We start from the raw sequence: 13,398 nt of genomic DNA, 5'->3' as shown, positions 1-13,398 counted from the left end.
GGGCCAGTCACACTTCTCTGAAGTCTTTCAGCCCCACTCACCTCACAGAGTGTTTGTTGTGGGGGAGGAAGGGAAAGGAGAATGTTAGCCGCTTTGAGACTCCTTCAGGGATATCAAATCCAAACTCCACTACTTCGGGTAGTGATAAAGCGGGATAACAAATCCAAACTCTTCTTCTTTTTCCTCTGCCCTCCTTCAACCCTGTGCCTCTCACTTGCCTTTGAGAGAGATCCAAGTTAACAGCCAGCTTTTATATTTATAGGTTAAAAAAATATTATTATTATTAACAAGGCTGTTGTTTCTTGGCCAAGAGTGGTTTCGTTGCTATGATTTTAACAGATTTCCTACTTGCTTGAAAATGGTGATTCTTTTTGTAACCCAACCTGAGACCAGAAATTACAAAACCTACCCTCTGAAGATGCTGCCACAATAGCCAGTCAGTGGCCAAAGGCCTGCTGGCAAAAAGTAAGAGGAGAGGGAACTGGTCTAGCCTTCCCATGGGAGTTCCACAATCTGGGAGCAATCACCAAGAAGGCCCTCTCTTTTGTCCTCACCAAACATGCATGTGAGGGTGGCAGGACGGAAAGGCCTATTCCGCAGAAGATCTCAAAGCCCAGGCAAGCTCATATAGGGAGGCTTTAAGACCTTCAGAATGAGGTCTTTGTACTCCACCTCCTGCACTGTGTCTTAAAACTGTAAAAAATGCAGATTTTGCCTCCACAATGTGCCAATATGCCTAGATCTTCACCCTGCCACACCCCCAAGTGTATTTCGCTTAAAATGGCCTGGACAGCAAATAGGGAGACCCTCTTGCTCCAGGGTGAAACTGGGGCCCCCAGGCCACACCCCTCCTCCTTAGCCTTGCTTTGCCTGGCTGGACTTTGCCATTGAATTCTGATAACACCTCTTGTTTACCTGAATAATAATAATAATAATAATAATAATAATAATAATAATAATAATAATTATAATTTTTATTTATACCCTGCCCTCCCCAGCCAAGCCCGGGCTCAGGGTGGCTAAAAAGCAATAATAAAAACAAGTTGAATGAATACAACTTAAAAACAAAATTAAAATACAACATTAAAATATTGAAACATTGAAATATTAAAATGCAGCCTCATCACAGGAGGAAAAAGGAAAAAGAAAAAAGAAAGAGGGGGAGGGAATCAAATTGGCTCCAAGCCAAAGGCCAGGCGGAACAACTCTGTCTTGCAGGCCCTGCGGAAAAAAATCAGATCCTGCAGGGCCCTGGTCTCATGAGGCAGAGCGTTCCACCAGGCCGGAGCCAGTGTTGAAAAGGCCCTGGCTCTGGTTGAGGCTAATCTAACTTCCTTAGGGCCCGGGACCTCTAGGGTGTTGCTATTTATGGACCTTAAGGTCCTCCATGGGGCATACCGAGAGAGGCGGTCCCGTAGGTACGAGGGTCCTAGGCTGTGAAGGGCCTTAAAGGTCAAAACCAGCACCTTAAATCTGACCCTGTTGGTGACAACCCAGCCCAAAGCTCCGGACAATCTGGGCAAGAAGGCGCATAACGATGTTAAAAAGCACCGGGGAGAGGATTGCGCCCTGCGGCACTCCACACACCAAAGAGTGGCGCGACAACATCTCCCTCCCTAGTGCCACCCTCTGTGCCCGACCAGAGATAAAAGAGCACAGCAATGGAGGACAGAGAGGGATGAGTGAAGGAACTAGACTAGTGCATGCAGGTAGAATTTACATTGGTTGCTCCACCCACTTTTGCCGCTGGCTCCACCCACTAGTGGCTTGTGGCCCTTGGAAGGCTGCGCAGAAGATAAAGTGGCCCTCAGAATGGAAGAAGTTCCCCTCTCCTGCCTTGTGTGTTCAAAAATCAGTCGTGGCACAGCTCTTTTTAGCAGCCCACCTTCCGTGATAAACAGATAAACAACTCATTTTAGAATATGCTGCCAGGGTACAGATAGGGCAGCAGCAACCGGCTGGCAGAAGCGAGTGTTTTAAAAGGCCTGAAGGATGGTACTCATTAGGAGATAGCAAGGCACCGATGCTTCAGATCTCACTGACTGCTGGAAAAGGGGAAGGCAGAGAATGAAATGGGCCGATTTAAATGGTTCACTTTCCTTAAACAAGAGGCATTTCAGTACATATGCCAAAGTGGCTTTTAGAGGAGTCAACAAAACTGCAAAATAAGGTTATTTCAACAAGCCAACCTTTAACAGTATGATACGTTTGAAAGAGTTCAATTCTTTGGGAATAGTCAATGTTTAGCATATTTAAGAACAAAAGAACGTAAGAGCATACTCTCCAACATTTCTCCAATGAAAATGGGGATGTCCTACTCTATAATGCTGCTGATGATTTTATTATCCACCCATCTGACTAGGTTACCCCAGACACTCTAGGTGGCTTCAAGCATATTTAAAAACACAACAAAACATTAAACATTACAAAATTTCCCTATACAGGGCTGCCTACACATGTCTTCTAAATGTTGTATAGTTACTTATCACCTTGGCTTGGGATGGGAGGGTCACATAACTCCTTACCCTCTGACATTTCTTTAACAAAAATAGGCATGTCCTAAGGAAAAGAGGGGACGCGGGTGGTGCTGTGGGTTAAACCACAGAGCCTAGGACTTGCTGGTCAGAAGGTCAGCGGTTCAAATCCCCGCGACGGGGTTAGCTCCCGTTGCTCGGTCCCTGCTCCTGCCCACCTAGCAGTTCGAAAGCACATCAAAGTGCAAGTAGATAGATAGGTACCACTCCAGCGGGAAGGTAAACGCCGTTTCCGTGTGCTGCTCTGGTTCACCAGAAGCGGCTTAGTCATGCTGGCCACATGACCCGGAAGCTGTGCGCCGGCTCCCTTGGCCAGTAAAGCGAGATGAGTGCCGCAACCCCAGAGTTGGCCACAACTGGACCTGATGGTCAGGGTTCCCTTTACCTTTATCTTTAAGGAAAAGAGGGACACTCTGGGATCAAATCAGAAACGGGGATGGCTTCAGTAAATCCCCGATTGTCCCTGGAAAATAGGGACTCTTTCCTCAGAGTAGGCCCAATGAAATCAACAGTTCTGCTCTGAATATGCTGGAGTTTCTGGGACAGCTTCAAGGGCAGCCCCGCGTAGAGCAAATTACAGTAGTCAAGCCTGGAGGTGACCATCGCATGGATCACTGTGGCCAGGTCGGGGCGGGAAAGGTAAGGGAGCAACTGCTTGATGTGGCGAAGGTGGAAAAATGTCGCCTTGGCTGTTGCTGTAACTTGCGCCTCCATGGAAATGGAGGCGTCAAGGATTACACCCAAACTCTTAACGGAAGGCAATGGCACTAATTGGGCCCCTGCAAGAGAAGGGAGTTCGTCCCTCATCCCCATGCCGTCCCGACCTAGCCAGAGGACCTCTGTCTTTGAAGGATTTAGTTTCAATCGGCTCCCACAAAACCATCTAGCCATCATATCTCATTGACACCCAAGCCTGGTGCCTCTCTGCAGGGCTGTGACAAAACAGGCAACACCCATCTCTGCATTAATTGGGATCTGCCGTCAGTGTGCAACCTCAAACAGAAGCCTTATGTGCTGCTATGCACAGGCTGGGGGCTCATTGTCCATTAGCCAAATGCAATCAGCTGTACACACTGGAGTGTTGTTTAGAAAGGCAGCAGTTTTAATTGTCTGCACGAATCGTAAGCGGTCCTTAATCTCTCATTAGGAACTGCTGACTCCCTGTCCTCTCCCAATAATGAAAGGAATACACGGCTGATTGCATTTGCACAAATGGGACCGAGCAAACCTCAGCAATTTCCCTCATGCCAGCGTTTGGTCTGCTTTCGGGTGTTTACAATTCCACTGGGCCACTTGCGTCCCTGGGGCTCAAGTGGATCCTGAATTGCAAAGGTATGGGAAGGCTGCTACCTGCCTGCACCACCTATCCTCTTCTTTGGTGATCCCTCATAGCTGAGTAAGATTGTCTTCCATGAACACGGTCTAACAGTGAGTCCATAAGGGACTGTGGAGGCCAGTTCTGGATCCACACATCCTTCCACAGTGGTTTCCAGGTGGGAGTTGACCACAATGTGGATTTGCCAAGCGTCCCTTCCTCCTAGCACGTTTCTCCCTTGCGTCCTGAGTTCGACTGTCTTCAAACCCATGACACCTTTGGTAAAGGCTGTTCTCCAACTGGAGCGTTCGCAGGCCAGTGTTTCCCAGATCAGTGTTTATACTACATTTTTAAAGATTTGCCTTGAGAGAGTCTTTAAACCTCTTTTGTTGACCACCAGCATTACGCTTTACATTTTTAAGTTCGGAGTAGAGTAGCTGCGTTGGAAGACATCCGCACGGTGTGGTTTGCTAAACTCTGGCAAACCAAGCACAAGGTTCCAAGGAAGGAGGCAAGCCAAGAACCAAAGAGAAAAACAAGTGGAATGTATAAATATTGACGATGGAATTTTGTAAGGATGTTGTAAGCCAGCGATGGGGAACTTGTGACCCTCCAGATGTTTCTGAACTACAACTTGCATCGGTCCCAGCAAACATGGCCAATGACCAGGGACGATGGAGTCGTAACTCAGCAAGATGTAGAGGGCCAAAAGTACCCTACACCTGCTGTACCTAAGAGTTAAAGAGCTGGTAACAGTAGCACAAAAAGGAATCATCATCATCATCAGGGCTATTGTCAGCTGGAACTCAGTTCTGACACCTCTCAGGTAAGCACCATTGCCATTCTAAAAGAACGAAGGAGGTGCCCATGGTGAATTCTAGCACATCTTTTTCTGGACAAATAGCTATTATTTATTATTATTATTATTATTATTATTATTATTATTATTATTATTATTATTATTTCTTTGCTGTCCATCTGACTCGGTTGCCCCAGCCACTCTGGGCGGTTCCCAACAAAATATTAAAAACACAATAAAACCTCAAACATTAACAACTTCCCTGAACAGGGCTGCCTTCAGATGTCTTCTGAAAGTCACAAAGTTGTTTATCTCCTTGACATCTGATGGGAGGGCGTTCCAAAGGGTGGGCGCCACTACCGAGAAGGCCCTCTGCCTGGTTCCCTGTAGCTTCACGTCTCGCAGTGAAGGAACTGCCAGAAGGCCCTTGGAGCTGGACCTCAGTGCCTGGGGCCGATGGGGGTGGAGACGCTCCTTCAGGTATACAGGGCCAAGGCCGTAAGACTGGAGATTCCGTATTCTCTAAAAGACACCGGTCTCTGCTGCAGAATATGCTGCACAGAGATCCCCGCACCCAAACTGCAACTCTGGTAATATTCCAGAAAAATGGCAGCAAATGACTGAAGATGTAGAGCTGAGAAAGCAGTTGCAACAGGCTGCAGCAGCTTTAAAGCCCTCAGGTGTGAAACGGCAGGGGAGTTGACCAACACGTGTAAAATTATGCTTCTCCTGCTAAGAAGCAAATCTGCCAATGTTCTTCCTTGTACAAAATGATTTGTCTGGTAGGAAATCTAGTACCCACTCACAACCTTCCTAACCTCCGTATCGGATTCCCTGCCAGCATCAGCTTCAGGAAATCTGACAAAAGCTGGTTCTTAAAACATTTATGGAACAGAAGCAAACCTGGAAATGGGCAGAGTCTTGTCTTGTCTTGCATTGCAGTTCTCAGTTGGGATCACTGCACACACAGAACCTTTTTTACTTACTACCAGCCTCATTTTTCGGCCATTACACAGGCAAGTAGAACTAGGAGATGGTTGCACAGCTAAAACCTTCCCTGTGCCTTAAAAAAACCAATAAGCTGATGCTACAGGAGAGAAGAGGAAAGCAAGCCCTGCTATTTTTAGTGCATGTTAATAGAAGTATCACAAAATGAGGGATGGAACACAGCGTACAGTCCTGGTCACCTCAAGGATATTATAGAGCTGGGGAAAATGCAGAAAAGGGCAACCAAAATGGTCAAAGGGATGAGACGACGAGGGACGGCTGTAACGTCCACCCTTACTTTATTTTTATCCTGTCCTTCCTTCCCTACTGGCTTAGGGAGTCGGTGTGGTGTAGTGGTTAAGAGCGGTAGACTCGTAATCTGGTGCACTGGGTTCGCTTCCCTGCTCCTCCACATGCAGCTGCTGGGTGACCTTGGGCCAGTCACACTTCTCTGAAGTCTCTCAGCCTCACTCACCTCACAGAGCGTTTGTTGTGGGGGAGGAAGGGAAAGGAGAATGTTAGCCACTTTGAGACTCCTTAAAGGGAGTGAAAGGCAGGATATCAAATCCAAAACTCTTCTCTTCTTCTTCCTAAAAGAGCCCAGGGCAGCAAGCGACAAGGGATAAAACAGTAAAATGTCTTCAAAACAATTCCTATGTCAGATGCTAGTGTGGTTGCTCGAGAGTATACAGGCAAGAATCCGACCTGTCTTTTCCAGGCTTTATTCTTGGAGCGAACTATTTACAGTGAAGAGTGTCGTAAGTTCATGTCTGGCTCAATCACTAGCAGAATCTGGGAGTGGTCGGTCTTTGTACCTCCCCCAGCATAAAAGTCACGTCACCCCCAGCCTTTTCCGCCCCTCCCTGCGCCGAAGCCTACTGCGCAGAATGGGCGCTGGCAAGGGCGTACTTCCCGCCTCTCCGGTTTGCTGAGGCTCGGTGCTGAGCTCTCCCTAGCATCCCCTGGTCCCTGCACCTCTTCTCCACTGGAGGTAGGGCTTTCCTCCTCGCTGGAAGAGGAACTGCTTCGCAAGATTTTCGGAGGCTCCCTATAACACAACTGCCCTTCCATCTCTCCCCTCTGAGCTGATGGCAGTTCCCTGACATCCAATATAGATGCGCTTTGGAAAAGCTCGCGACTGGAGAGGCTTGCTGGAAGAGGAAGGTCTTCGGTAGGTTCCGAAAAGACAACTGAGATGGTGCCGGCCTAATATTTAAGGGGAAGGAATTCCAAGGGGCAGGTGCCACAACACTAAAAGCCTGATTCCTGAATTGTGTGGAATGGACCTCCCAATAAGACGGTGGCTGGATCTAGACACACATTTTTTTAAAAACCATTTCTGGAAAACGTGTTGCAAACCTCATAATGGGAAATTACATTGGAGAAAGACGGAACTCTGCAGGGCCACCTGGTGTCAAAGTGTTATAATGCTTTTTAAACACTTTTTCTTTACTAATGTAGCTGAGTCCGGGATCTGCAGGAGGCGCTCACCAGCAAAGCACAGTGATTGGTCGGCTATATATGGGGCGAGGCGATCTTTGAGGTATCTTGGTCCCAAGATGTACAGGGCTGTACAAGAATCAGGACTTGGGTAGGCATATGGGCCACTTTTTCTAGTTTAGAAAAGCAGGGGCATAAAGAAGGACATGATAGAGGACTCTGAGGCGCTTTTCTCCAGGGGGTACTCAAGTGTATGCAGCACCAGTGCATCTCTCTCTCTTTTGGTTATTGCTAAAAAGTGTGACAACTTCATGATGAGTACCGGTACCTCTTTTTCTAGAGAAAAAAAAAGCACTGTAGAGAAATGAAGAATTTTGCATGCTACAGAGGAGGTGGATTGGAAGATATTTCCCTTCTCCTCCCATATTATTCAATTCAATATTCAGGGTTATTTGATGAAACGGAATCGTGTAGTTACGGAAGAGGCAAAATTAAGTACAGTGGGCGCTCAGGTTGCGAACGTGATCCGTGCGGGAGGCACGTTTGCAACCTGCAGAGCCGCGTCTGAGCACACACGAGTCGTGATTCGGCGGTTCTGCACAAAGCATGATTTAGCGCTTCTGCGCATGCCACGAAACCTGGAAGTAACCCGTTCCGGTACTTCCAGGTTCGACGTGGTACACAACTTGAAAACACGCAACCTGAAGTGTCTGTAACCCGAGGTATGACTGTATATCTTCACAAAGCACATTTTCAAGACTATAGTATTTGCCACCGTAAGATGTAGTGACGGCCATCAGCTTGCGCTGCTTTAAAAAAAGGGGATCGGGCAAATTCATGCAGGGTGAGGCTATCAATGGCTACATGTCAGTATCAGCAGCAATATCCAAAGCAGCAAATGTCTCCAAGTACCACACACTCCAGAACATTTTCCCAACACAAAGTACCCTATGCAAATTACTCCCAAAGACATGTTACTAGTGATGTGAGGGTTCCAGTGAGGGCAACAAACAAACAACAACAACAACAACAACAATTTATTATTTATACCCCGCCCATCTGGCTGGGCCTTCCCAGCCACTCTGGGCGATTCCCAACAGAATATTAAAAACATGATAAAACATCAAACATCAAAAGCTTCCCTAAACAGGGCTGCCTTCAGATGTCTTATAAAAGCCAGATAGTTGTTTATTTCCTTGACATCTGGTGGGAGGGCATTCCACAGGGCAGGCGCCACCACCGAGAAGGCCCTCTGTCTGGTTACCTGTAACCTCACTTCTCACAGGGAGGGAACTGCCAGAAGGTTCCCTCACTGCAACAAACAAACAGAATTTGAGGGGGGGGGGGATTTCCCATTCAATATTTTCCAGAAAACCCTACTTTGCTGGTACAATTTTTTTACCTGTGAATTCATCTCCACACGCACAAGAGCTACGAAACCCAGTCAACGTAACACAAAAGCAAACCCTTCTGGTGGGGGGGGGTGTAAGGGGGGCACAGAAACTGCCCCCCCCAGGACACGTACAATCCACAACCCTCCTGCCCACTCTGCTGCTGTCTGCAGCAGCAGAGTAATTCACTCCACCCCAAAATCTATTTCTAGCACCACCCACAGCACTTTTGATAAGCCTTTGCAACAAACTTCCAAGCTGGCCTCATCTGCCACGATCCAGCAACGTCTCCGCATGCCTTCTACCTACAAAGCCACCCAAGGGGATTTTTCTGGGCTTTTTGGAATCCTCTGTGTAATTTACCCTTTACATCGGTTCCTCCGTATTGGCAAACACTTCCCACGCCACCTCTGCACCAGATTGCCACTTATTTCCATCTCGGCGGCTCCTGCTTCTCCTCTGCAGCTCTTGGGCTCGGTCCAGTAGCGCTTAACTTCTTCTGCTTAATTTAGACCAGGGTTTCCTAAAGCGGCTGGTGATGACCCCCGGGGAGGTTGATGGGACTGTGAATAAAGACTATGGGGCTGAAAGGGGGTGAGGAAAGGCTCTGAGCCAGTGTGGTGTGGTGGTTAAGAGCGGTAGACTCGTAATCTGGTGAACCGGGTTCGCGTCTCCGCTCCTCCACATGCAGCTGCTGGGTGACCTTGGGCCAGTCACACTTCTCTGAAGTCTCTCAGCCCCACTCACCTCACAGAGTGTTTGTTGTGGGGGAGGAAGGGAAAGGAGAATGTTAGCCGCTTTGAGACTCCTTCAGGGATATCAAATCCAAACTCTTCTTCTTCTTCTTCTTCTCTTAAGGGTGGAAAGGTAGTTTACAATGTATAGTGCAAAAAAGCCTCAAAAATGAAGCACACGGGCATGTACAGAGCGCACTTTCCCCCATTGCCAATGAGGAACCCCTGTATTTAATAAGGCAATTCCGCAAGATCGCAGCATTCCCAGACCATGCTGCTTTTTTGCTTTTTAAAAAAGGAGGGTATACAGGTGCACTTTTGCTTCATGTATATATTAATTTTTGACATGTCGTGATTCCTAGTAAAGGTAACTGATGATTCATAAAAGTTGATCACGTGTTCATATTTCTTGACTTTTATGTCATTTACATTCTCAAGAATTTAGAATGGGGTCAGTGACAACTTTATGAGCTCATCAAGGGGTCAATCAACTCAGAAGTCTGAGAAACCCTGATTTATACCGTAATCCCAAGTATGTTTATGAAGATTACAATGATTCCCTTTCGATCACTATTTTGTGCTCTAGAAGTAGGGAATCTCTGCATTGGCCAAGAGGTGCGCTTACTTGCCTCCCCACCCCCCATTAATGTTGCTCCAACGTTAAATGAATGAGTCTATTTCTTTTATATAAACATCCTGGCAATCTCTGTGCAACCAAAGTTTTGAGAAGCTGCAACTGAAAACTGGAAAGGAGTATGGGGAAGAAAAATATCACAAGAAAAATCATTATGCATGTATTATAAACATCCAGCACCAGATGGCGGCAGAGAGCAAAAAAAAAAATTCTAACTGATTTTCCATGGCATTTTTTTTAACGATTTAATTTCTGACTTATTTATAGCGGCTTATTCCTGTGTGTAGATCCACTCTAGAGCAAACTTTACAGTGAAAAGGTATAAAACTCCAGACAGTATAATGCTTCACAGCTGCTCTTTGACCCTTGACATTTAAAAATGTGTCTTCATTGTTAAAATGGGTGCTGTCACTGTTTTATCAATCTGTTATGCTGTTCTGTAATGTGTGTTAGATTACAGTTTTAAACTGCACCATCTTTTTGTCATAAGTTTGGTTGTATGCAAGCCTCTCAGAGAGCCTGCTGAAAATGATTTATTTGTTTTTATAACCTTCTTGTAAGATGACCCATTTTTCTACGTCTTCAATTTATTATGCTTTGTTTTTCTGCTGTTTTGGTTTTAATTGAGATTCTGTACACCACATTGAGATAGATAGATTTATCTTATATGAGTTGGCAGTACATAAATGAATAAATAAAAAGAATAATATTGCATTTTTAATCATGTTATGTTGAGCCACCTTCGGGGGGGGGGGAGTGTCACCCTGGTAGGGAGCATAAAGATATTAGAAATAAAGGATTAAAATAAATATGCCAGGATTTTATGCGTTGACATCTGTGAGAGAATAGGCCCTTTCTCAGGACGAAGCAGGTGGCAAAAAACTCTGAATACGTCACTCTGAAAGGGAACAACGCTGATTCTTCTGGAAAGAATTCCATTACAAAATCAGTAGCTTCGGGAAACTGGAATAACTGGGCATGGCTAATAGGTAGAGGGTTGTGGAAATGCAGGTGAGAAGAGAGGCTTTATATATTCCATTTTCTGAAAACCAGGTAGGGTTTTGTTTTTGTTTTAAATCTACCACAGCGCTTTGGGCCTTTGATGCTCAGAGAAGCATCAAGACTTTTACACAGCTAACCAATTAACATGAGCTACTTCGCTACCGCTGTGATGGATTAGTGGACAGACATCGCAACACATTGTTTTTTACAAGATTGCTGCAGCATACACAAAGACCTGGGGTGCATCTGCCAACGGCCTAACTACATTTGCGTTTTCTAATCAAGATTATCCTAATTAAGTCATCAGGAGGGAAAGAAGACAGGTCTGGACCTGCAGGCAGATCTCTGAGTGATTTGCAGTAGATTCGGCAAGGACTGCTGACTCCGAAATGTTTAACAATAGCAGTGACAAAAATGACTCCCCCACCCTAATTTTTATTCTGCTGAAATGAAGAAAGTTTGGAGTATGCAGAAGTGGATCGGTTTTTTATAGCTCTCTGTTTTGGGAATATTCCTGGGTTTAGAAAGAATTTAATTCTAAGTATATATATTTTGCACTAGCCTTTGGTTAGTAGATTATTGGGATTCTAGTGGGGTTTTTTAAAAATAAAAAACAACCAACAGAGTTGATCCTGTAAACATGAAATCTGCCCAGCCTGGCATTAGAAGTTTGCTACATGCCTCACAAATGAAGTCCATGTACAAAGCTGAGCTGCACTGGCCATCGTTTTCGGTGGGGGTGGAATAAAGCGATCCAAATTCTGCTCTCGGTTACAAACTTAATCCAGAAATTACAGCTGAGTTATCTTAGGATGCATGGCCCTTTTTACTTCCGATTTTTCAAATCTCTTCTTTGCGGTATTTGCATAATTGGATCACGAATGCGGGGCAGGAATAAAGCACAGAGGACTTTGCATTAATGAAACACGCCTCTCCCTCCCCCTTCTCTCACACACAACCCCACTCACAGCAAGTCTGTTTTAGAGTTAAGAAGCCTCTTCTCCCTTGCAGTGCCAGCCTCTGAACGTCTGCATGGTCTCCCAAGTTGATCGGAGCAAAACTAGCCCATCCCAGATAGACCAAGCCAGCCCACTCACATCTCTGACATGCCTTTCGGAGGAAGAAAACTCTTTGTTCCTCTTTCTTTTTTTAAAACTGGGGTCTGAGCAGAATAAGAAAGTATTGACGTTTCAGCTGAACTCCAGCCCTTCAGAGTCCCAGTACCAATTCTGCTAATTGGAAGCAAAAAAAGGCCGGCTGAATCGGTTCTGATTTGTGAGGAAAGCATTGAGACATGGAATGGAATAAGAAGGCAGTGAGAACAGCAGGGCGAAGGAGGTTAGAGACAAGCACAAGGCAAAAGGAGGGCTGTATCTCAGCGCCAGGGCCTCTGCTTTGCATGCAGGTCACAGATTGTGGCATCTCCAGGTAGGACAGGGAAGTCCCTTGTCCGAAACCCTGGAGAGCCACTTCCAGTCAATGTAGACAATACTGAGCTAGACGGACAAATGGTCTGACTTTTTCCACAGCTTCCGATGAAGAGGTGGGGGTCAAAGCTCAGTGGCAAAGCATTTGCCTTGCATGCAGAAGGTCACAGGTGCAACCCCAGGTAAGGGCTGGGAGAAACCCCTATCTGAAACCCTAGAGCAGCCTTTCTCAACCTGTGGGTCCCCAGATGTTGTTGAACTACAACTTCCCTCACCTCTAGCTAGCAAGGCCAGAGCTCAGGGATGATGGGAGTTGTAGTCCAACAACACCTGGGGACCCACAGGTGGAGAACCGCTGCCCTAGAGAGTCAACGCAGGCGACAATGAGCTAGATGGACCAATGACTCTGCATAAAGCAGTCCCCAGTGTTGCTGTGAGTCAGCAAACCCACGTAAGAAATGATCAGGTCCAAGCATCAGCAAGATTTGACTCTCCACCACCACAGGGGAGAAAGTGGTGGTGGGGAGACTGGTGCAGAGACGCCTAATGCAGGCACCCCCAAACTTGGCCCTCCAGATGTTTTGGGACTACAATTCCCATCATCCCTGACCATTGGTCCTGTTAGCTAGGGATCATGGGAGTTGTAGTGCCAAAACATCTGGAGGGCCGAGTTTGGGGATGCCTGCCCTAGTGCAGGGACGGTCCATGTGGTGGCCCCTCCAGATGCGTTGGACTACAAGTCCCATCATTCCTGACAACTGGCCATGCTGGCTGGGGGTGGAGGGCACCATGTTGGTTACCACTGCCCTAGCAATTCCCACGGCAATTAGTTGCCCCACAACAGATCTTGGTGGAGCTTGGGTTTTTCACAGCTGGCAGTGGTACATGATGCCCCTTCCAGAATCAGAACCAGGAAGATTGTGGCATGGGATGTTGGCAGCTTCAAACACCTGCAATTTGAAGTCTCCAGCAACTTGGTGTCCTCATCGGTTCATTTCCCCTCCTCTGTCTCATGGTTAAACCATGTTCAAAGCTGCTGACAACATTGCTAGGAAAGTTTACGTAACAAACTACAGCAGCATTTCAAGAATTATTATTTTTTTTGTGATGGCTAGCAAGTTGGCAAAGAAAGCCA

General features: G+C 46.4%; 1 protein-coding gene across 11 annotated transcripts in view; it reads right to left on the bottom strand.

Annotated features, from left to right (window-relative positions):
* OSBP2 (oxysterol binding protein 2) overlaps window positions 1-13,398 on the bottom strand; it is a 159,597-nt gene that overhangs the window by 44,547 nt on the left and 101,652 nt on the right. The gene's annotated exons all lie outside the window — the stretch shown is intronic.

Source organism: Podarcis gaigeae, assembly GCF_964106915.1.
Source record: "Podarcis gaigeae genome assembly, chromosome: 16".
NCBI lineage: Eukaryota > Metazoa > Chordata > Lepidosauria > Squamata > Lacertidae > Podarcis > Podarcis gaigeae.
The sequence above is the reverse complement of the archived record's forward strand: the minus strand, read 5'-3'. Positions and strand labels throughout refer to the sequence as shown.